Raw genomic sequence first — 22,310 nt, 5'->3', positions numbered from 1 at the left:
TCATGTTATTTGTAACTTGTCTGTATGCCAGCTATGTGGCCCGCTGGTTTCATCCCATCAGTTTTAATTCCCTCTCTTGACTACCATTCAATCATCTCTCTTCAATCTGAATGACATCTCTATGTCCCCATGACAGGTGGGTCAGCAAATTAATGTCTTAATTATGCTTAGAATAGCTTAATGTCATCCAAATACAGGAAGTGACTGTTGATAGTTCCACTCATGAACAAATAGTCAGTCCTTGTGATTATCTGGCTGAGAGGATTCAAGTCTATGCAGAACAGCAGCAGCAACAATACACCCCCTTGGTATGTGTCATATTTTATGGCCACCCGAGTGAACTCTCTTGAACTGATTTCCAATGTTGTGTTCCACACTTCCATTTTGTTGTTGAGGAAGATCCTTAATGTGCTGTTGATGTCATATAGTGCCAGGCATTTGCAGATGCACATGTGTGGCATTGAGTTGTAGACTTTCCTATAGTCCCGTGGTGGTAAACCTATGGCACGCATGCCACAGGCGGCACATAGAGCCCTCTCTGTGAGCACGTGCACCATTGCCCCAGTCCTAGGCCTTTAGTCTCATTCATGAGCTATCTGCATCAAAATCTCCCCGGGCAAATGGCTTTTTATAAAATCTTTTCGCTTTAGGCCTTCTCCGCCATGCGCAAAAAATAAAAAGTTCAACCAATCAATCAATTTCAACTTCTCGCAGGAAAAAAAAGATCTTGCAAAGTTGGAATTAATTGATTGAATTTTATTTTTAGTCCCACACAGTGGTGGAAAAAGTGATGGGGGGGCGCATTAGAGCTGAAAGAAGGTGCCATATGTGGATGGGGGGAGTTCGAGAGTTGGATCAAGGTGGCAGAAGCAGGGTGCTCTGTGAGGGTTGGTCAGGGTAGCGGGAGCAGGGTGCTCTGTGAGGGTTGGATCAGGGAGGCGGGAGCAGGGTGCTCTGTGAGGGTTGAGTCAGGGCAACGGGAGCAAGATGCTCTGTTCAAGGGTTGAGTCGGGGTTGCGGGAGCAGGGCACTCTGTGAGGGTTGGGTCAGGGCAGCGGGAGCAGGATACTCAGTTCAAAAGTTGGATCAAGATGGTGGAAGCAGGTTGCTCTGCGAAGGTTGGTCAGGGCAGCGGGAGCAGGGCACTCTGCGTGGGTTGGGTCAGAGAAGCGGGAGCAGGGTGTTCTATGAGGGTTGTGGTGGCAGGAGCAGGGCATTCTGTGAGGGTTGGGATGGGGCAGCAGGAGCAGGGCGCTCCGTGCAGGGGGTGGGGTGGGATGGTGGGAGAAGAATGCTCCGTGCGAGGATTGGGGCGGGGTGGCAGGAGTAGAGTGCTCTGCAAGGGTTGGGGCGGGGCGGCAAGAGCAGGGCACTCAGCAAGGGTTGGGATGGGGCAGCGGGAGCAGGGTGCTCCATGCAGAGGGTGGGGTGGTGGGAGCAGAATGCTCCATGTGAGGGTTGGGGCGGGGTGGCAGGAGCAGGGTGCTCTGCGAGGATTGGGTTGGGATGGCGGTAGCAGTGTGCTCTGTGCAGGGGTGGGGCAGTGGTAGCAGTGTTCTCTGTGTGAGAGTTGGGTCAGGGCTGCAGCAGCGATGGCACACTCAATCGGGGGGGGCGAAGTAGTGGCTGGCGGCAGGGTGCTTCTCACTGTGGTTTTTTCCCTGGACCTTTAAACCATTTTTAAAAACACAAGAGTTGTATGTATCACTGAAAAGCCAACCCATGGCTGAATGGAATACATCGGTCTCCTTGAACTTACCATCTTGCTGCACGTCAGAGCAAAACCTTTCCCGCTAACAATAACTAAGATGGGTGTTCCCCGTTTTAAAGTAACAACCCCACAAAAAACCCACCCTTCCCCCCAAAAACATGATCTGTGTACCTCCGAAGCCAATGCTTAATCAGAAAGTTGTCCAGACCCCACCCCAAGGTGAGTGGCTGAGGCTTCGCCACACCTGGAGCTTTGGGAGTGGATGAGAGCTGCCTTTCAAATGAAGGTGGGGGGAGGGGAGGATGAAATTCTTTGGACCATAGCTTTTCTCATACTTGCATTCCCTCCATTTTTAATCCCATGAAGGTGTTTGGCTATTTTATTAAGCCATTGGTGGTAGCCTTCATAGCGCTGTTAACATCATGGCTGTGGCTGCTGATGGACACTATTGGCCCCCATGTGCTCGCTGTGTGCAGTGTCAAGCAGCAGCCACCCCAGCTCCTGCCTTGCCTTGCCCTGCCCTGTGGCAATGGCACCCCTGCCCTGCCCCCTTTCTTGCCTCACCTCACCCCAAAGGCGAGCTTCCTGCCCACCATCCCACCCACCAGAAACTCCCTGGATCTCCCCCAACCCTGCCCGGCCCCCACAGGCATCCCTCCCCACAAGCAACATCGAGATGGCCATATACACCCCGGCCATGCCCACCCAGTCTGCCATGACCACTGCAGCCATGCCCACCCAATGGCCATGCCCATCTAGTGGCCATACCCATCCTGCACCCGACGATAAATAAGTGAGATTTGGGTTGCAGTTTGGGCACTCGGTCTCTAAAAGGTTCGTCATCACTGCATAGTCAGTCCAAGTTGTATTCATATTGAACTTTTTAAAGCTTGAGTATTGGGTGACTATTTTATTTATAAACAAATGGTGCTTTGAACTCTGATGTTGTTCCCAATGCTCTTCTGAGCTATGTTCATGTACTGTATTTATATGGCCCTATAGTTTAGTGGCTATAATGCCTGATAGGACATGCCATGTTGTGGGGAGGCAGGTTATTGACCAGTATTTGGCTGGTGCTATTCCCTTGTGGAGGTCTTTCATGATCAGCACAGGCCTTTCTTAGGCTAGTGAGTCTGGGTGGAAGTCTGCTGCTAGCAGCTGGTTCATCTGTGGTGCTAGGCTTCATACATTGCTGTTAATTTCTTTAGCCAGGAGGTGTGGATCACTCTGGGCCAGATGCAGTCCAGCTCTTCAGGTTCTTGGACTATTATTGGATGTCTGTTGCTGTGATACTGACTGGTTCCTATTCTGGGAGATTGCTATGGTCTGATATCAGATCCTGTAACCATTTTGCACTAGTATTATGTGTGTTTTCTTTCTCCCATATGTTCTTCCAAGTCAGTTCAGTTTCTGCTGTCAGAGGCTCTGCTTTTACTGTGTAACTGCATTGCAATTTAGAGTATCCCTTACATGGTTCTTTGGAGATAGGACATTTATCTTTTTGGCCTCTGCTTCTCTAAACTCCTTAGTCTGCTGGCCAGTCTCTGGGCTTCAGATGCCTATGTTTTTTTTTTCAATAGCTGAGTTTTATCTCTTATCTTCACATTTTTCTATAATTCCACAGTTGATTAATCTCTCTCCAAGTTGCCTTTATCTTAGCCTCTAACTTCATTTTTGGGGAGGGTGTTGGAGTATGTACTGCTATTCTTCTTTAACATGAAGCCAAATGGCTGAAGTGTACACTAGTCCCCAACCCCCAGGCCACAATCCACTACCAGACTGTGGCCTATTCAGAACTGGGCTGCGTGAGTGGCTGGCTGGCGCACATGTGCATCTGCACAGCTCAAGTTGTGTGAGTAGTGGACTGGTGCATGTGCACACATGTGTATGCTGGCCCAGCACTCACCTGAGTCAAGCTGCATGCCCATCTGCATCGGGCCACTGCTCATGCAAGTCAAGCTGTGTGTGCACATGTACACCAGGCTATCACTCATGTGGCCCAGTTCCCCTCTTCCTCCCCAACCAGGCTGCCAAACCATTGGTTCATTAGTTTGGGTTATCATGGTACTGGGATAATCATAAGGGCTCTACTGGCATCTTCTACCATACTAGAATGTAGATGATTTATCTCCACTGAGCCTTGGTAATAAGTCTTGTGTGTTAACTATAGCTAGTTTATCCACAATCTTATGCCTCATATCAGAAGGTGTACCTTATAACCAAGAGGGTGATCTTGATGTTCAGCTTCAGGTAGTAGCTACACATCCAATTGTTCTTTTACATCTTCTTGAGTCTGGGATAAAGAGAACAGTACAGAACAGAACAAAATAAAAAAGTTGGAAGGGACTTTGGAGGTCTTCTAATCTGATCCCCATCTCAAGCAGGAGACCCTATACCTGTCAAAATCCAATTATATTTCATCTAAAATGAAAGTGGGGTGGGTCCTTACATTAGACAAGACTTGCAAAATTAATCCACCGGGAAGGGAGACCCTTGCCAGGGGATTTTGCAAAAATTACCATGCCAGACAATGGAGCAGGGAAGGGAGAAAACTCCCCAGAAAGGGAGCCATTGCCCCGACTGAAACCCTGCCAGATGTTGGGATCCGAGAGGTCAGATTCCTCAGGAGAAGAGGTGGTGGAGACACGAGACCACAAGCCTCGCTGGTCAATGGATGTTGGAAAGAAAGGTGAGTGGGAAAAGAAATCAAGAAAGGTGACCCTGAGACGGGGGGCCAAGCAACCAGAATGGAAGCAGGAGATGGAGAAATCCCTGCATACCAGTGAAGAGGAAGGGAGCTGGGCACCGTACTCAGACTGGATCCTAGAGAAAGCTATCGGCCTGATGAAGAGAACTCTCAGCTCCCTAGGAGTGGAGAATCCTGAGCCCTACGGCTGCCCCAGCTCCTGGAACCGCAAAGGGAGAGACACCGAGGGGGAAGTGGAACCTGCAGCACCAGGGACATCTGCTGATCCAGTAGTCCCCACCCCCTGCCGAACCACAGATGGTGACCTGGATGGAAGACACTACCACCAACAACGAAGGCACTGATCCATTCCAAGACATCCACCGCTGGATATGAAATTCAAAGGGGAGCAAACACGCTTGGGGTTTTTCCTAACCCAAGTCCTCAGCTACATGGAGGAATACGGGCAGGACATTCCCAGCGACAAAGCCCGCATCTGGATCGTGCAATCTGCCCTGGACAGACTGGCTGCAGATTGGGTGATGAACTTGCACGACTACAATGCCCCAGAGCTCAACAACTTTAACCGTTTCATGTCCTCTCTGAGAAGGTGATTTGAGGACCCCCTGGCTGATCACAAAGCCCGCGAAAGGATAAAAATGATGAGGCAAGGCAAACACCTGATGGCCGAATATATGCAAGATTTCTGGGCCATTGCCAGCAAACTGAACTGGCCAGAAGACATCCTCCTTAGCCATTTCAAAGACGGACTAAATTATGACCTATATGACGCTTGCCTGCCCCGAGGGGACCCACACCAATTTGAGGAATGGTACTTCTTCGCAGAGGAAGCAGATATCGACATATTGAAGAGGCACCACCGAGGAAAACAATGGAGCCACCCCCCGCCTGAGTTGATGCACGAACCAGTGAAACCATTGGCCATAGCCAAGAAGTAAATGGGGTGTTTCAAATGTGGAAGAGAAGGTCATCGAGCTGTACAACGCCGCTCAAAAGTCCCCCAGAGAGATCCCCGATCAGCAAATCTGGAAAGTCTCCAGGTAAGCCAAAAGAAACTGCCATGAGAATGATGGAGGGGGTGGAACCCCCCCCCCACCTCCGCTCATCAGGGGGAAAGAACTGCAGCCTGTACACCACAGGGCCAGTGGACGCCTCAGACGACAGCTTGGAGGGCGAACCCCTGGTAAGTGGATACATTGCACCCATCCTCAAGACAGTAACTATATTAATTCCCCCCCATGCCTGAAGCCATGAAGGTGAAAGCCTTAATAGACTCTGGCTGCACCCGCTGCCTCATTAGCCCGACACTAGTGTGGAATCTGGGCATTCCGTCGAGGAGACTGGAACAACCAATTTCATTTGGCCAGTTAGATGGATCCATAGCAGGCAGGGTGCCAGCTACTCTAGCCACTTTACCAATACCCCTCTCCCTGGGAAAACATGAAGAGGACATAACGTTTGTGGTGACCCCAGGCATGGAATGCCCAATGATCCTAGGGATGGAATGGTTAAAAAAATGGAACCCCTGGGTGAATTGGAGGACAGCAGAAATTGAATTCCCGAAGGGGGACCCTATGGACTTAAAACCCCAAGGGGGACTACAAGAACCAAGAACAGAAAAAGCATCTATGAGGGAGGAAAAGGGACTACCAGAAATACCAGAAGAATACAGAGACCTTGCTGAAGTTTTCAGTGAGGAGAGGGTGGATAAGTTCCCCCCCCCCACTGACCCACAGACTATACCATTGAATTCAAGCCTGGGCAAAACTCCTGAAGCCCAGATTATACTCCATGAGCCAAAAGGAGAAGGAGGAAATGGAAAGATTCATAAAGAAAAACCTAGAGAGGGGGTTCATTGAGCCAGCCAAGCCTAAAGTGGCTGCCCCGGTCCTCTTTAGAGAGAAGAAGGATGGCTCTTTACGCTTATACGTGGACTATAGGGCCCTGAATACAATCAGTGAAAGCAACCTATACCTTCTGCCCCTCATGAAAGACATGCTGTCACACCTCTTGAAAGGGAAAAATTTTTCTAAACTAGACCTAAGGGAAGCTTATTATCGCATGAGAAATAAGGAAGGGGATGAATGGAAGACCGCATTTAACTGCCCCATGGGGTGCTACCAATTCAAAGTCTTGCTATTTGGATTATAAGGGCTCCCCACAGTATTTATGCAATTAATCAATGACGTTCTAAGGGAGCATCTGTTTAAGAGGGGTCCTTGTTTACTTAGACGACATTCTTATCTTCACTGAAACAAAAGAGGAACATGTCAACCTTGTCAGAGCAGTTTTAAAGAAACTGCGAGCCGCCCACCTATATGCCAAACTCTCAAAATGCGAATTCCACCAGGAAAGGATAGACTACCTAGGTTATCGCATATCCCCCCAGGGCATTGAAATGGACCTAGAGAAGGTCAAAGCAGTATTAGATTGGGCACCACCCCACACAAGAAAGCACCTACAAAGTTTCCTGGGCTTTGCAAACTTTTACCGCCAATTCATCCCCTCAGATTCCAGTGGTGTCAGCCGCACCAATGGCGGCGTTTTTTTAGCCGCCTGCTCTGGGATTGTGTAAAAGCCAGCGGAGACACTGACAATCAGCTGTCCCGCAGCTTAAAACTTCTTCTCTGGGAAAAAGAGAAGAGGAGAGCTGCTTGGGTAAAGGAAGAGCTCCCCTGGATCCCCATAATTTTGGGGAGATCGGAGGGTAGAGCTCCCTTGGAGCCCAAGCTTTACTCTGCATTCCAGGGCTCCTTTGTCCTGAAGTTCTGGGATGAAGCTAGACGCCGCTTCCACATCTGTGCCTTTTAGTGGATTTGTGAGTATTTATAAGCAGACGGAGAAGACCAGAAGGATTTAGATTTATGATTATTTGGGACTTTAACTCCTGAAAAGTATCTTCTCCTTTTCCTTTTTTTGCCTACTTTCTCTTTTGAAGAAGAAAGGGAAAGTGATAGAAGGCAAGATGGTACCTGGCTTTCTTGCTTGAAGATTTTTAACAAAGTTAAAAGACTGTTACAGTTTCTGTTTTAAACATAGAGGCAAGAATCTGGTTTTTTTTTCTTTTAATTTTAAATGGTGAATTTATAAGAATGGCTTCAAAACGCCTGGTTTCTTCAGTCCCTAAAGCTTCTATTTCCTCCCCAATGACTCAGACTGCCTCTCAGCCCAAACTAAAGACACCCCCTCCTTCTCCTCCACCTGTATTTTCTCTTAAAGATTTACAAGAAGCTTTGAAAAAAAAATGCTTTAGATATTAAAGAGGAGGTAGCTGATCTTTTGGATTGTAAGATGACTTCAGAGAGGGCTGCTATGGCAGAATTATTGGAGAAAAAAACAAGGAAGTGAGAGGATATATTGTTTGCATTTCAAGGACTTGCTATGCATATTGAGAGAATTGATGATAAAATGGAGGAAGTGACTGAAAATGCAGCAAAATTGGAAAGTAGAATTGAAGAAGTGGAGAATAAGTTAGAAATGACACAGGATGAACTGTTTCACAGTATAGAGAAATGGAGTTTGCATTGCATATCAGAGGATTGAAAGAAAATTTACAAGAAGATTTAAAGTGGCTTATTGTTAAAGATATTGCTTTTTACTTGGGTTGGAGACCGGAGGAAGTTGGGAATGAGATAAAAAAAATCTTCAGAGTTAACTCACAGGTTGCCAGACAAAGAAATTTACCTAGAGATGTGGTTATCTATTTTTCTAGAAGATTTATTCGTAATGAAATTATACAGGCTTTTTATAAACAGAGGTTTCAAATTGCAGCCCAAGATGTTATAATTTTAAAAGAAATACCCCAAAAAATTTTAAGAAGAAGAAAAGACTTTACTTTCCTGTCTGATGAGTTAATACGTCGCCAAATACAGTTTAGATGGGAGATTCCAACTGGGAAAGCAGTGAATTACGTTGGTACGCATTACAGATTAACTACAGTGTCAAAGGCAAAAGATTTTTATTTTTCTGTTCTGAAGGCAAGTTCACCTTCATCTCCACAAACAAGTAAAACTGAAGAAGAGTTAGCAGCTGCAGGAGCCTCTTCATTGATTGTTAAAGAACAAGGTGAACCTGCTGTACAGAATCTTGAGATAAAAGAACAGAGGATTACACGAGCTGCCTATAAGTGTAGAGAGAAAGAGCAACAGCAGAAGATCAGTGGAAAAATAGAAGAAAATGTCACCACAGAACCGGTGGGAGGGGCAAGACCTAAAAGATCCTCGACAATGGATCTTCAGGGTATGCTTCAGAGGCTTCAGGCCGGTGGAGATGGGAAAGTTCCTGACCTGGAATGTTAATGGCTTGAATTCATCGCAAAAAAGGAAAAAAGTTTTTGATTATTTGAAACAGCACAACAATGACTTAATATGTCTGCAAGAGACTCATATATTTAATAAACTCTCGCCTGGGATCACACTTTACGGGTCCAGCCCCAGGGAAAAAAGGGGGAGTGGTAATTTATGTGAAAAAGAATTTATTGGCTAAATTAATAGATTCTGACTCTCAAGGAAGATATGTTTTTTATAGATTTAGTATTACAAGGCGAGAAAGTTCTTATCGTTGGATTATATGCCTCTAATCAACAACAGAAGCAATTCTATAAGTTTTTGCATGGTAAAATATCTCAGTTGGATTATAAATCTGTAATTTTGATGGGAGATTGGAATGGAGTTTTGGATTCAATGAAAGATAAAAAGAGTTCTTCTAAAACTTTTACTCAAACTAAACTACCCAAAGCCTTTTTTGATTTGAAAGATGAATTGGAGCTTATTGACATTTGGCGAGAAAGGAATACAACTGACAGAGACTTCACCTTTTATTCAGATAGACATCAATCATTTTCAAGGATTGATTTTTTCTTAATTATTAATGATCTTTTTTCTAGGGTTAAGAAGGTTAAGATCTTTCCTAGGACATTGTCTGATCATAGTCTGGTGTGGATGGAGCTATTTGTGGAAGATGGGAACAGAAGATCCTGGAGATTGAATGAGAATTTGTTTACTCGGGAAGATTTGGTACAAAAATGTAAAGAGCATTTGAAGGAATTTTTTGTTTTAAATATGAATAAGGGAACCCCAATGCCTATGGTGTGGGATGCTAGTAAAGCCTACATGAGGGGAATTTTGATTCATATGAATAAAGCTTATAGGGGTAAAATGACACAAAAATGTAAGGAAATAGAAGAAGAGATAAAATTAAAAGAAGAGGCCTTTGTTGCAAATCCAACATAATAAATTAAAGGTCTCTATAAATATGCTTAGGGAACAATTTAATATGTTAATGGAAGATCAGGTTGCTACCAATCTGCGTTATATGAGACATAACACGTTTTGTAATGCAAATAAGCCTGGGATGTAGTTGGCTTATCAATTACAAAAGAAACAGAAGACAAGAATTATAGAGAAAGTAAAATATAAAGGTAGTGAGGTTTTTCAGGATAGTTTGATTAAAAAGAGTTTTTTAGACTTTTACACAAAATTATATTCTAGTGATAACATACATCCTGCAGATGTAGAAAAGAATTTACAATCAGTACATTTTCCCAAACTTTCTGAGGAACAACAAAATGTGATGAATTGTTCAATTACCTTGGAGGAAATTGGTTTAGCTATTAAGCAGTTCTTTAAAGGAAAGTCTCCAGGAACAGACGGATTGTCATCAATGTATTATAAAACTCTATCGGAGGAGATGATGGAGCAATTAAAGGAGTTATTTAACAGTATTTTGTTGGGAGCTCAGGTCATCCCTTCGTGGAGAAGGGCGTTTATCTCATTAATCCAAAAGGAGGATCAAGATCTTACTGAGCCTAAGAATTACAGACCTATATGTTTGTTAAATGTGGATTACAAGATTTTTTCAAAAATTTTGGCCAATAGATTAATGCAGGTTGTGAAGGATTTGATTCACAGTGATCAATCAGGATTTATAACAGGAAGGTACATGAAATATAATGTAAGACAAATTCTTAATTTAATTGAGTATTTGGATAAGAATAATCAGATTCCTGTGGCCTTTATATTTTTGGATGCGGAGAAAGCTTTTGATCAATTTGACTGGCAATTTTTATTTTTATTGATAGAGAAAATGCATTTTGGTGATAAGTTTTTATATGCTCTTAAGGCCATATATCAGCAACAATCTGCTCAAATTATTATTAATGGGAGACTGACAGAGACTTTTAATATTGAAAAAGGAACAAGACAAGGATGTCCATTATCTCCATTGTTATTTGTTTTAACAATGGAGATTTTGTTAATCCAGATTCGAGAGCCAACGGTACTTAAGGGAATAAAATTAAACAGGAATGAGTATAAATTGTGAGCCTTTGCGGATGATTTGATTTTAACTTTAGTACAACCGACCCATGCGGTTGTTCATTTATTGGAACTTATAACTCAGTATGGGAAAGTTTCTGGTTTTAAAGTAAATAATAATAAGACTAAAATATTATCTAAGAATATGTCTGTTAAGGAGAATGAAATCTTAGTTAAACTTACAGGCTTTCAGATAGTAAAAAAGGTTAAATATCTGGGAGTATATATAACAGCTTCTAATGGGAAATTATATAAGAATAATTATGAATTATTATGGGCAAAAGTACAAAAGGATTTAAACAATTGGAAAAAGTTGCAGTTGTCATTATTGGGGAGAATTTCAGCTGTGAAAATGAATGTTCTACCAATTTCTTTTTTTGTTTCAGATGATACCTATTTTAAAGAAAGATGCAAATTTGGATGAATGGCAGAAGGGTATTGATAAATTTATTTGGGCTGGGAAGAAGCCAAGGGTAAAGTTTAAAATATTGCAAGATGCCCAAGAAGGAGGTAGGCTTAAAGCACCTAACTTGAAATTATATTATGATGCAGCCACCTTAACTTTTGTAAGTGATTGGCTTAATTTAACAAATAAAGATATTCTTTCTCTTGAAGGCTGGGATTTAATGTATGATTGGCATGCATATTTAATTTTTAATAAGAAAGTTGATCGGGCTTTTAAATCACATATTTTAAGAAATGCTTTACTTCGAGTTTGGAAGAAGTATTATTATAGATTAAATTATAAAATACCTATTTGGGGGATTCCTGGACATGCAATTGAGGGGATTTCTAAAGGGATGAATTTTGTCAAAATTTTGTATAAAGAACTATTAACTTGGACTGGTACCGATTGGCATTTAAAATCTTTAGATATATTAAGGCAAGAAAATATCTTACAGTCATGGTTTCAATATTTACAAACAGTGGGTAGGTGGACTGCAGATAAGAAAGAGGGAATAACATTAGAAGATGAAAATTTGATAACTCAGATTAAAGATCAGAATAAGGCTCATATAAAAAGAATTTATAATATGTTAATAGAATTAGATTCGGAAACAGAATTGGTCAAAGATTGTATGATTAAATGGGCTCAGAATATTCAGGAATCGATCCCATTGGATTTATGGGAGATAATTTGGATTAGAAATGTTAAATTTACACAAGCCCAAAATTTGAGGCAAAATTTTTCTAAAATGTTTTATAGGTGGCATTTAAATCCTAAAAAATTATCTTGTATGTATTCTAAATTACAACCCAAATGTTGGAGGTGTGGTAATACTAATGCAACTTATTTTCATGTTTGGTGGAATTGTAAAAAGGTTAAGGCCTTTTGGATTATGATTTGGTGGAATATTAAAAAGATTTTTAAAAGGAAGATAAAGTTTACTCCTCAATTATTTTTATTGGGTATTTTTACGGATTTAGATGTTAAAGAAACTATTTTAATGTTGAATTTATTAACTGCAGCAAGGTTATTAGTAGGTTTATATTGGAAGAAAGATTCATTGCCTACCTTAGAAGATACTTAAGGTTTCTAATTTAGCAGAAATAGCTAAAATTTCTGCTTATTTAAAAGATCATACACAAGAAAGATATATTATGGTATGGAGAAGATAGATAGATTATATTCAGAATAATTATGGAACTCAAAAGTTCCATTTATTTTATGATTAAAATTTTATAACAAATGTTTTATAAGAGATTTGTTTATACTACTATGATGTTAAAGTTTAAGGGGAGTTAAGGGTTAAGTATGAATTTGTTTATTATATAATATTTTTAAAGTTATTTATGTTGATTTTGTTTATTTTGTTATTAATAACCCTGTATGCTCTGGGAGGTGAGGGGGGTGGGGGGTTGGGGGTGGGTGGGTAAGTAGGTTAGATAACAGAATTAAAGTAAGATATAGATAGGGTAATTTATGAGAGAGGTGTTGCTTGGGCATTTCCCTGGTACTGTATCCGAAGAGGGATGAGAGTGGAGGAGAAAGGTTAGGGAGGAAGTAGGATGGTAAGAGGAGAGGGGGAGGGGAGAGAGAGGTGAGGGGAGTTGAGAAAGAGGAGGGAAGTAAGGGAGAGTGTTAGAGAGGGTGGATGCAGTTTGTGGGGAGGTGGGCAAGCAACACCTATGGTTATGTGTATGGATTTATTTTATTTTGTTAAATGTGAATTTTTATATTTATGTAATTGATAAATGGAAAATAAAACTTTTAAATAAAAAAAAGAAAACAACTACAAAGTTTCCTGGGCTTTGTAAACTTTTACCGCCAATTCATCCCCTCATTTGCCCAGATAGCCCTGCCCCTCACTAACTTACTAAAAACGAAGGGAGCATCCTCAGTAAAACCTAGCCAGCCACTAACATGGACAATGGAGTGCCAAGCAGCATTTGAGAGATTAAAGAGACTTTTTTCTGCCGAACCAGTACTGAGGCACCCAGACATGGACAAGCCCTTCGTAATACAGGTGGATGCAAGTGATGTGGCAGTGGGGGCTGTTCTATTATAAGAAAACGATGAAGGGGTATTGCAACCCTGTGCATATACATCCAAGAAACTCATGGAAACAGAACAACGCTGGCCCGTATGGGAGAAAGAAGCATACGGGATACGTTGGTCATTACTCACATAGCGACAGTTCCTGGAAGGCAACAAAATCGCTTTCCAGGTGTGGACTGATCACAAAAATTTGGAAGCCCTGAAAGCGTCCAGGAAGATCAATCCCAAACAAGCCCGCTGGTCCCAGCATTTTCACCAGTTCCAATTTACGCTCAAGCATTTGCCAGGGGGGAAAGAACTTCCTGGCAGATGATGGCAGAGTCATAACTGGCAGCACCAGTAACCACAAGAACCCAAGCTAAATTAAAACCACAACTGGACAGCCAAACTGGAATTGAATTCCAGAAAAGTTTGGAAACAGATAAATGGTTCCAGAAAAACAAAAATGTGTGCACAATGAGAGACGGGTTGCCTTGGATAGGGGAAAAGTTATATACACCAACAACCCAATGAGTCACATTCATGCAGCTGTGCCATGACACAAAATTAGCAGGGCATTTTGGATTTGTAAAAACTTTACACTTAATTAAACGGCAACTTTGGTGGCCATCCATAAAAAAGGACATAGAAAGCTACGTGGCCAGCTGCCCAAAATGTGCAACTGCAAAGAGGTTGCAAGGGAAATCGCCAGGACTATTACAAACAGTGGCAAGTCCCTCAGCCCCCTGGAGAGAAATAGCCATGGACTTTATAGTGGAATTGCCAGAAAGCAATGGGAATACTGTTGTCTGGATGGTCACGGATTTGTTTTTCCAAACAGGTGCACTTTATCCCTTGCCAAAAGATTCCCACCGCAAAAGCCTTATCGAAACTTTTTGTCCAGCACATTTACAGATTGCATGGGGCACCCGAACGCATCATCTCTGATAGGGGAGTGCAATTTACGTCTGCATTTTGGAAGGAATTTTTATCCCTTTTAGGGACCACTCAGGGACTGACATCTAGCCATAATCCACAAGGGAATGGGGGGCTGAAAAAAATGAACTCTGTATCTGAGCAATATTTAAGATGTTTTTTTAATTTCCAACAGTCCGACGTACTCCCTTTTGCAGAAGTTGCCTACAATAATACAGTCCACTCCAGCACAGGTTACGCTCCTTTTCAAATAGCCACCGGTCAAAATTTCAACCCCATGCCAGAATTAACCCCAAGCGAACCAACAATCCCATCACTGAAAAAATGGATGGAAAAACTACAAAACACCTGGCCAATAGTTAGAAAAGCACTAGATGAAGCTAGGCAGGCATACAAAGCACAAGCCGATAAAAAAAGGGTTGAGCCTACACCATTCATTATAGGAAAAATGATGTATTTATCTACAAAATACCTAAAGTCCCTACAGCCCTGTAAAAAAACTTGGACCAATATATATAGGGCCTTTTCCAATTAAAAGAATCATAAACCCAGTAACAATAAAATTAGAATTACCAAAAAATCTCAGGCAAATAGACCCAATTTTTCATTGCAGCTTGCTGAAAAGAGCATCAGTCATCTTTATGGCCAAAAATCCCCACCACCACCTCCAGTCATGGTGGAGGGCGAACAACACTTTGAAATAAAGGAAATCCTTGACTGTAGGAGATATCATGGAGCGACTCAGTACCTAGTTGCATGGAAACATCTCCCTGCCTCACAAAACGAATGGGTCCATAAACATCATGTCACAGCCCTGAAGCTATTAAAGAAGTTTCACACAGAGTATCCTAACAAGCCTGACTAACTTTTATACCTGTTTTGTTTTCTTTCAGGTGGATCTATCTTATTTTTAAGGGAGCAGGATGTCAGAATCCAATTATATTTCATCTCTAGTTGTTACCTATGGAAAATCCCATTCCTACCTTCCCTGGATTCTGTTATATGATGAAGGGAAGGGGGTGAACAAAGGGGCTTTATGGCCCTCACTTCCTTCAGTACACTTCAAAGAGACTGGATGTGGATACCACCATAAGGACTAACCATAACAATGGGGCTATTAGCTTTTATGTACTCCTCTCTGAAGTCTACCTCTTGTCAGCAGTGAGAGAAAGGGGGTGGGAATGTAATGCCTGGGACTGTCGCTGGAAGAAGGGGGTGATGGGGGACTACTGGGGAACCCCTTAAAACCTCGAATGGGAGAACCTGGACCCCAAGTCCTGTCTAGAATGCCTGCAACCAGTTTCTCTTAATAAAGATGCCTATTGGAAGAAAGATTCCAAGAGTTCTGACTTCTTAAGATGCAAAGTGGGGTGGGTCCTTACAATACCATTTTAGACAAATGGCTGTTGAGTCTCTTCTTAAAAGCCTCAAATGTTGCAGCATCTACGATTTCTGAAGACAAACTATTCCATTGGTTGGTTGTTCTTACTGTCAGAAAATTTCTTCTTAGTTCTAGGCTGCTTCTCTCTTTGTTCCGTTTCCATCCATTGCTTCTTGTCTTGCCTTCTGGTGCTTTGGAAAATAGGTTGACCCCCTCTTCTTTGTAGCAGCCCTCGCAAATATTGGAATATTGCTATTATGCCTGTTCACTAGACTAGACATACCAAATTCTTGCAACTGTTCTTCATATATTTTATTCTCCAGTCCCCCGATCATCCTTGTTACTCTTTTTCATACTCTTTACAGAATCTCAACATCTTTTTTTATATTATGGTGATCAAAACTGGATTCAGTATTCCAAATGTGATCTTACCAAGGCACTATAAACAGGGACTGGGATGTAAAGTGTAGTTGGTCTATCTCTGTGTGTGAGAAGAGCTTCCTCTTTATTATATTGAAGCTTTGGGTAAGTAACTGTTTTTTATTAGTGTAGATGTGAGACTTCTGTTCCCTCATACATTTCATATATTCACTCTGATTAAGTCTGCTGTGATAGTAGCATTCCATCAATTCCAGATTCTCTTGTCTTGTTCATGTATGGTTTGATACACGTGAGTCACATTGAAATTTTTCACAAGAATAAGAAGAACTAATACAAACTAAAATAGAATGAAAAAGAAAGAGAAGGAAAAAAGGCTAAAAATGCAAAAAGAAAATATAAGAAAAATAGAAGAAAAAGGTATAAAAAGATATAAATGGATTCCAATCTTGTCAAAAGCAATTATAAATGCAATTATATTTTAACCTGTCTTCCTAAAGTTACATCATGATTTTCCCCCTATAATCCAACCTGTATAATAATCAAAATCACAAATCATTATTTTTTCTTTTTTACACAAAAAGTCTATAAGAGGTTTCCAGTTATTAATAAATGTAGGTATTGTATTTTCTCTTATCAAACAGGTCAATTTAGGTATTTCAGCAAATTCTGCTATTTTCATTATCCATTCCTCCATTGTAGGTATTGGCATCCTTGTTCATAAAATAATCTTGTGATGATTATCCTATATGAAAATATAATTCCATGGCCCTTTTCTGTTTATCCATCACACCAGGGAAGAAAAATGTTGGTTTCAGTTGAATGTTAATGTTTAAAATCCTTGGAATCACTGAATTTATTTAAGCCCAAAATGATCTAGTGTTTATACACTAGACAAAATTGAGTTGCAGAATACTAACATTAAATGCAGAATACAAATCAAATACACTTTTTATCCAGTAGGTGGCAGAATCATATTAGTTCAGTTTGCAAATGTTACAATACAATCCGTAATTATTTGTAAATAATACAGTACAGCATATAATAAAATTCAGTATAATTCTTAACTATTAAAGAATTATATCAGACTATTCTTCACTTCTTAGCCAAGAAAGTATTCAACTGGATCATCAAACAAATCAATCCATATTTTTCACCTGAGATATAAACAACTAGATCCATACTTGGGGGGGAAATTTTGCAAAGACTTTTTACCTCTCTGGAAACCTCTATAATTCACATAGTAAAATGATATCAGGCAAAACAATTATATCAGCCTGATATCATTTTACTACTGTGAATTATAGAGTTCACATCTCATATATGTGAGAGGGGCAGTAGTATAAATTGAATCAATTAAAAAATAAATTTTGTTCCAGCCTTCACTGTTAGTGAAACATGTAGATCTAAATAAATTGATGTAAAAATTCAGAGTTGTTATTAGTTTGATTTTATTGGTGTCTAAAAACTACTGTAGATAATCTTACACTGGAGGATATTTCTTGCCCCTTGCTAACAATGAATGCCTTCCTAAACCATGATCCATTAAAAAAACAGGAGAATTGCCGCAGTGAAAATGAACATCTTACCTAAAATGATATTCCTATTTCAGAATATTCCAATCCAATTAGACAAGAAATTTTTCAAGGAGCTGAATAAATTAACCTTAGAATTTGTGTGGTCCGGTAAGAAGGCAAGAATAAAATTAAAGGCACTACAGGATGCCAAAGAGAGGGGAGGTTTAGGTTTCCCAGATTGGGAGCTATATTACCAAGCAATGGCCCTAACATGGATTAAAGACTGGATAATCTTAGAAAATAAAAGATGTTTTCATTTAGAGGGTTATGACCTCCAGCAGGGCTAGCATGCTCATATGTGGATGGGGCAAAGCAGAAACCACCAATATTTTTTAAGACATAAGGTTCAGCAAGAATTAATAAAAATCTGGAATATAGTTAAATGTCAATATTACACAAAGATTCCAGCTTGGTTATCGCCATTGGAGGCAGTCACATACCCCAAACTTTATAGGAAAAACAAAGCTATTATATATAAAGACATCTTGACAGAAGAAAGTTATTTAAAACAAAAACAAGAGCTAAGACAACAAGGAATAGACATGGAGTGGTGGTCTTAATCTCCAGATACAAGCAAGATACATGAAGGATAAGCAAGAATGGGGTATTAACAGACAAGATACTGCTAGGCCCGGAGAAAAAACAAATAAAGAATATTTATAAACACCTGTTGGAATATAAGCAATATGAGGAGAAAAAACAAATAAAGAATATTTATAAACACCTGTTGGAATATAAGCAATACGAGGAGCAGGTTAAAGAAACAATGGTGACATGGGCAATAGATCTAGGATATAATATAAATATGGACCAATGGCAGCAAGTAAGGGAACAAAATAACAAAATCACAGTGGTGACATCATATAAAGAAAACCTGTATAAGATGGCTTACAGATGGCATCTCCCTCTGGCCAGATTAGCCAAAATGTATAACGGATATTCATCTATGTGTTAGAAATGTAAAAAAGAAAAGGGCACCTTTTTCATGTATGGTGGACATGTAGAGAACCACAGGTGTACTGGCGTATGGTCTGGGATTGGGCAATAGACATGACTAGGCAAAACATTCAATACAAACCTGAGACATTACTATTAGGAATACTAGAGAAAAATGTAAATAAAGAGGACACATATTTAATTATCCATGTGGTTACAGCAGCAAGGATACTATTTGCTCAAAAGTAGAAAGCAATGGAAGTACCAAGTGGGAAAGCACTAATAAAGAAAATTATGTATTGTGCAGAACTAGATAGGATAACTAAAAGATTAAAAAAGCAGGAAGAAACAAAATTTTATCGAATATGGAATAAATTTTATAGATGGAGGGGAAAAAATGGAGGTCACAGTAAAGAAATAAGTTGAGATAGAGACCAGAAATGTATAGTTGTATATACAGTAGATATATTATATGCAATTAATGTACAATATGGACTGAGATGTCAGTCAAAGTCAATTTACCATGTTCAATGTTTTTAATCTTTTTTTTTGTACTTAATAAAAAACCCTATATTGAGAACAGAGCAAGATTCAACTGTTTGAAGTTTATATATGTGTGTGGACCCCACTTTGTATCTTAAGAAGACAGAACTCTTGGAATAATTCTTCCAACAGGAATCCTTTATTAAGAAGAAGTGGTTGCAGGCGTGCTAGACAGGACTTGGGGTCCAAGCCCTCCCATTCAAGGTTTTAAGGGGTTCCCCAGTAGTCCCACCCAATCAACCCCCCTTCCAGTGATAGTTTCAGGTATCACAATTCCACCCCCTTTTTTCTTTCTTCCGTCTGGATGGAGACTTCAGATAAACTACATGAAAGGCAAATAACCTTCTTTGTTATGGTAAGGTTCTTTGGTGCTAATGCTTTGAGGTTACAATAAACACACATTCAGCATTCAGCGCCTTAGAAGTATAATGAAGGAAGTGAGGGCCATAAAGCCCCTTTGTTCACCCCCTTCTCCCCCTCTTATGGCAGAATCCAGAGAAGGCAGAATTGGGAGTTTCTATATTTGATAATTAAAGATGAAATATAATTGGATTCTGACATCCGGCCCCTCTTAAAAATAAGAGAGATCCACCTGACAGAAAACAAAACAAGTATAAAATTTAGTCAGGCTTGTTAGGATACTCTGTGTGAAACTTCTTCAATAGCTTTGGGGCTCTGACATGACGTTTATGGACCCACTCATTTTGTGAGGGAGGGAGGTGTTTCCAGGCAACTAGGTACTGAGTTGCTCCATGATATCTCCTAGAATCAAGGATTTCCTTTATTTCGAAGTGTTGTTCACCCTCCACCATGAGTGGAGGTGGTGGGGGGATTTTTGGCCGTAGAGGTGACTGATGCTCTCTTTTCAGCAAGCTGCAATGAAAAATTGGGTGTATTTGCCTGAGATTTTTGGGTAATTCTAATTCTACTGTTACTGGATTTATGATTCTTTTAATTGGAAAAGGTCCTATATATTTTGGTCCAAGTTTTTTACAGGGCTGTAGGGACTTTAGGTATTTTGTAGATAAGTACACCATTTCTCCTATAATGAATGGTGTAGGCTCAACCCTTTTTTTATCGGCTTGTGCTTTGTATGCCTGCCTAGCGTCATCTAGTGCTTTTCTAACTATTGGCCAGGTGTTTTGTAATTTTTTCATCCATTCTTTCAGTGAAGGGATCGTTAGTTCGTTTGGGGTTAACTCTGGCATGGGGTTGAAACTTTGACCGGTGGCTACTTGAAAAGGAGTGTAACCTGTGCTGGAGTGGACTGCATTATTGTAGGCAACTTCTGCAAAAGGGAGTAAGTCTGCCCACTCGGTTTGCTGGAAACTAAGAAAACATCTTAAATATTGCTTAAGTACGGAGTTCATTTTTTCAGCCCCCCCATTTCCTTGTGGGTGGTGGCTAGATGTCAGTCCCTGAGTGGTTCCTAAGAGGGACAAAAATTCCTTCCAAAATGCAGACGTAAATTGCACCCCCCTGTCAGAGATGATGCGTTGGGGTGCCCCATGCAATCTGTAAATGTGCTGGATGAAAAGTTTTCCTAAGGCTTTTGCAGTGGGAATCTTTTGGCAAGGGATAAAGTGCACCTGTTTGGAAAACAAGTCCGTGACCGTCCAGACCACAGTATTCCCATTGCTTTCTGGCAATTCCACTATAAAATCCATGGCTATTTCTCTCCAGGGGGCTGAGGGACTTGCCACTGTTTGCAATAGTCCTGGCACTTTCCCTTGCAACCTCTTTGCCATGGCACATTTTGGACAACTGGCTACATAACTTTCTATCTCCTTTTTCATGGATGGCCACCAAAATTGTCGTTTAATTAAATGTAAAGTTTTTACAAATCCAAAATGCCCTGCTGATTTTGTGTCATGGCAAAGCTGCATGAAAGTGACTCTTTGAGTTGTTGGTATATATAATTTTTCCCCTACCCAAGGCAACCCGTCTTTCATTGTGCACACATTTTTGTTTTTCTGGAACCATTCATCTGTTTCCAAACTTTTTCTGAATTCAATTCCAGTTTGGCTGTCCAGTTGTGGTTTTAATTTGGCTTGGGTTCTTGTGGTTACTGGTGCTGCCAGTTGTGACTCTGCCATTATTGGTCTAGAGTCTGTGGTTCATGCGCTGTTATATTGGGGCATGCATCTGCCAGGAAGTTCTTTCTTCCTGGTAAATGCTTGAGCTTAAATTGGAACTGGTGAAAATGCTGGGACCAGCGGGCTTGTTTGGGATTGAGTTTCCTGGACATTTTCAGGGCTTCCAAATTTTTGTGATCAGTCCACACCTGGAAGGGGATTTTGTTGCCTTCCAGGAATTGTCGCCACATGAGTAATGCCCAACGTATCCCATAAGCCTCCTTCTCCCATACGGGCCAGCGCTGTTCTGTTTCCGTGAGTTTCTTGGATGTATATGCACAGGGTTGCAATACTCCTTCATTGTTTTCTTGTAATAGAACAGCCCCCACTGCCACATCACTCGCATCTGCCTGTATTACGAAGGGCTTGTCCATATCTGGGTGCCTTAGTACAGGTTCGGCAGAAAAAAGTCTCTTTAGTCTCTCAAACGCTGCTTGGCACTCCATTGTCCATGTTAGTGGCTGGCTAGGTTTTACTGAGGATGTTCCCTTCATTTTTAGCAAGTTAGTGAGGGGCAAGGCTATCTGGGCAAATGAGGGGATGAATTGGCGGTAAAAGTTTGCAAAGCCCAGGAAGCTTTGTAGTTGCTTTCTTGTGCAGGGTGGTGCCCAATTTAATACTGCTTTGACTTTCTCTGGGTCCATTTCAATGCCCTGGGGGGATATGCGATAACCTAGGTAGTCTATCCTTTCCTGGTGGAATTCGCATTTTGAGAGTTTGGCATATAGGTGGGCAGCTCGCAGCTTCTTTAAAACTGCTCTGACAAGGTTGACGTGTTCCTCTTTTGTTTCAGTAAAGATAAGAATGTCGTCCAAGTAAACAAGGACCCCCTTAAACAGGTGCTCCCTTAGAACATCATTGATTAATTGCATAAAGACTGCAGGGCCCCCTTGTAATCCAAATGGCAAGACTTTGAATTGATAGCACCCCATGGGGCAGTTAAATGCAGTCTTCCATTTGTCCCCTTCCTTAATTCTCACGCGATAGTAAGCTTCCCTTAGGTCTAGTTTAGGAAAAAATTTCCCTTTCGATAGGTGTGACAGCATGTCTTTCATGAGGGGCAGAGGGTATAGGTTGCTTTCACTGATTGTATTCAGGGCCCTATAATCCACACATAAGCGTAAAGAGCCATCCTTCTTCTCTCTAAAAAGGACCGGGGCAGCCACTTTAGGCTTGGCTGGCTCAATGAAACCTCTCTCTAGGTTTTTTTTTA

The 22,310-nt window shown here is 41.1% G+C and overlaps 1 long non-coding RNA gene across 1 annotated transcript in view; it reads right to left on the bottom strand.

Annotated features, from left to right (window-relative positions):
* The window catches only part of LOC120312773, a 91,586-nt gene that overhangs the window by 18,175 nt on the left and 51,101 nt on the right, over window positions 1-22,310 (bottom strand). Inside the window, exon 3 of the long non-coding RNA XR_005557964.1 lies at window positions 3,924-4,004. This is a non-coding gene — a long non-coding RNA (uncharacterized LOC120312773). The remainder of the gene's footprint in view (window positions 1-3,923; window positions 4,005-22,310) is intronic.

The sequence above is a fragment of the Crotalus tigris genome, unplaced genomic scaffold (assembly GCF_016545835.1).
Source record: "Crotalus tigris isolate CLP2741 ecotype Arizona unplaced genomic scaffold, ASM1654583v1 scf7180000018540.1288718, whole genome shotgun sequence".
In the NCBI taxonomy this organism is placed as follows: Eukaryota; Metazoa; Chordata; class Lepidosauria; order Squamata; family Viperidae; genus Crotalus; species Crotalus tigris.
This window is presented reverse-complemented; position numbering and strand designations above follow the sequence as displayed.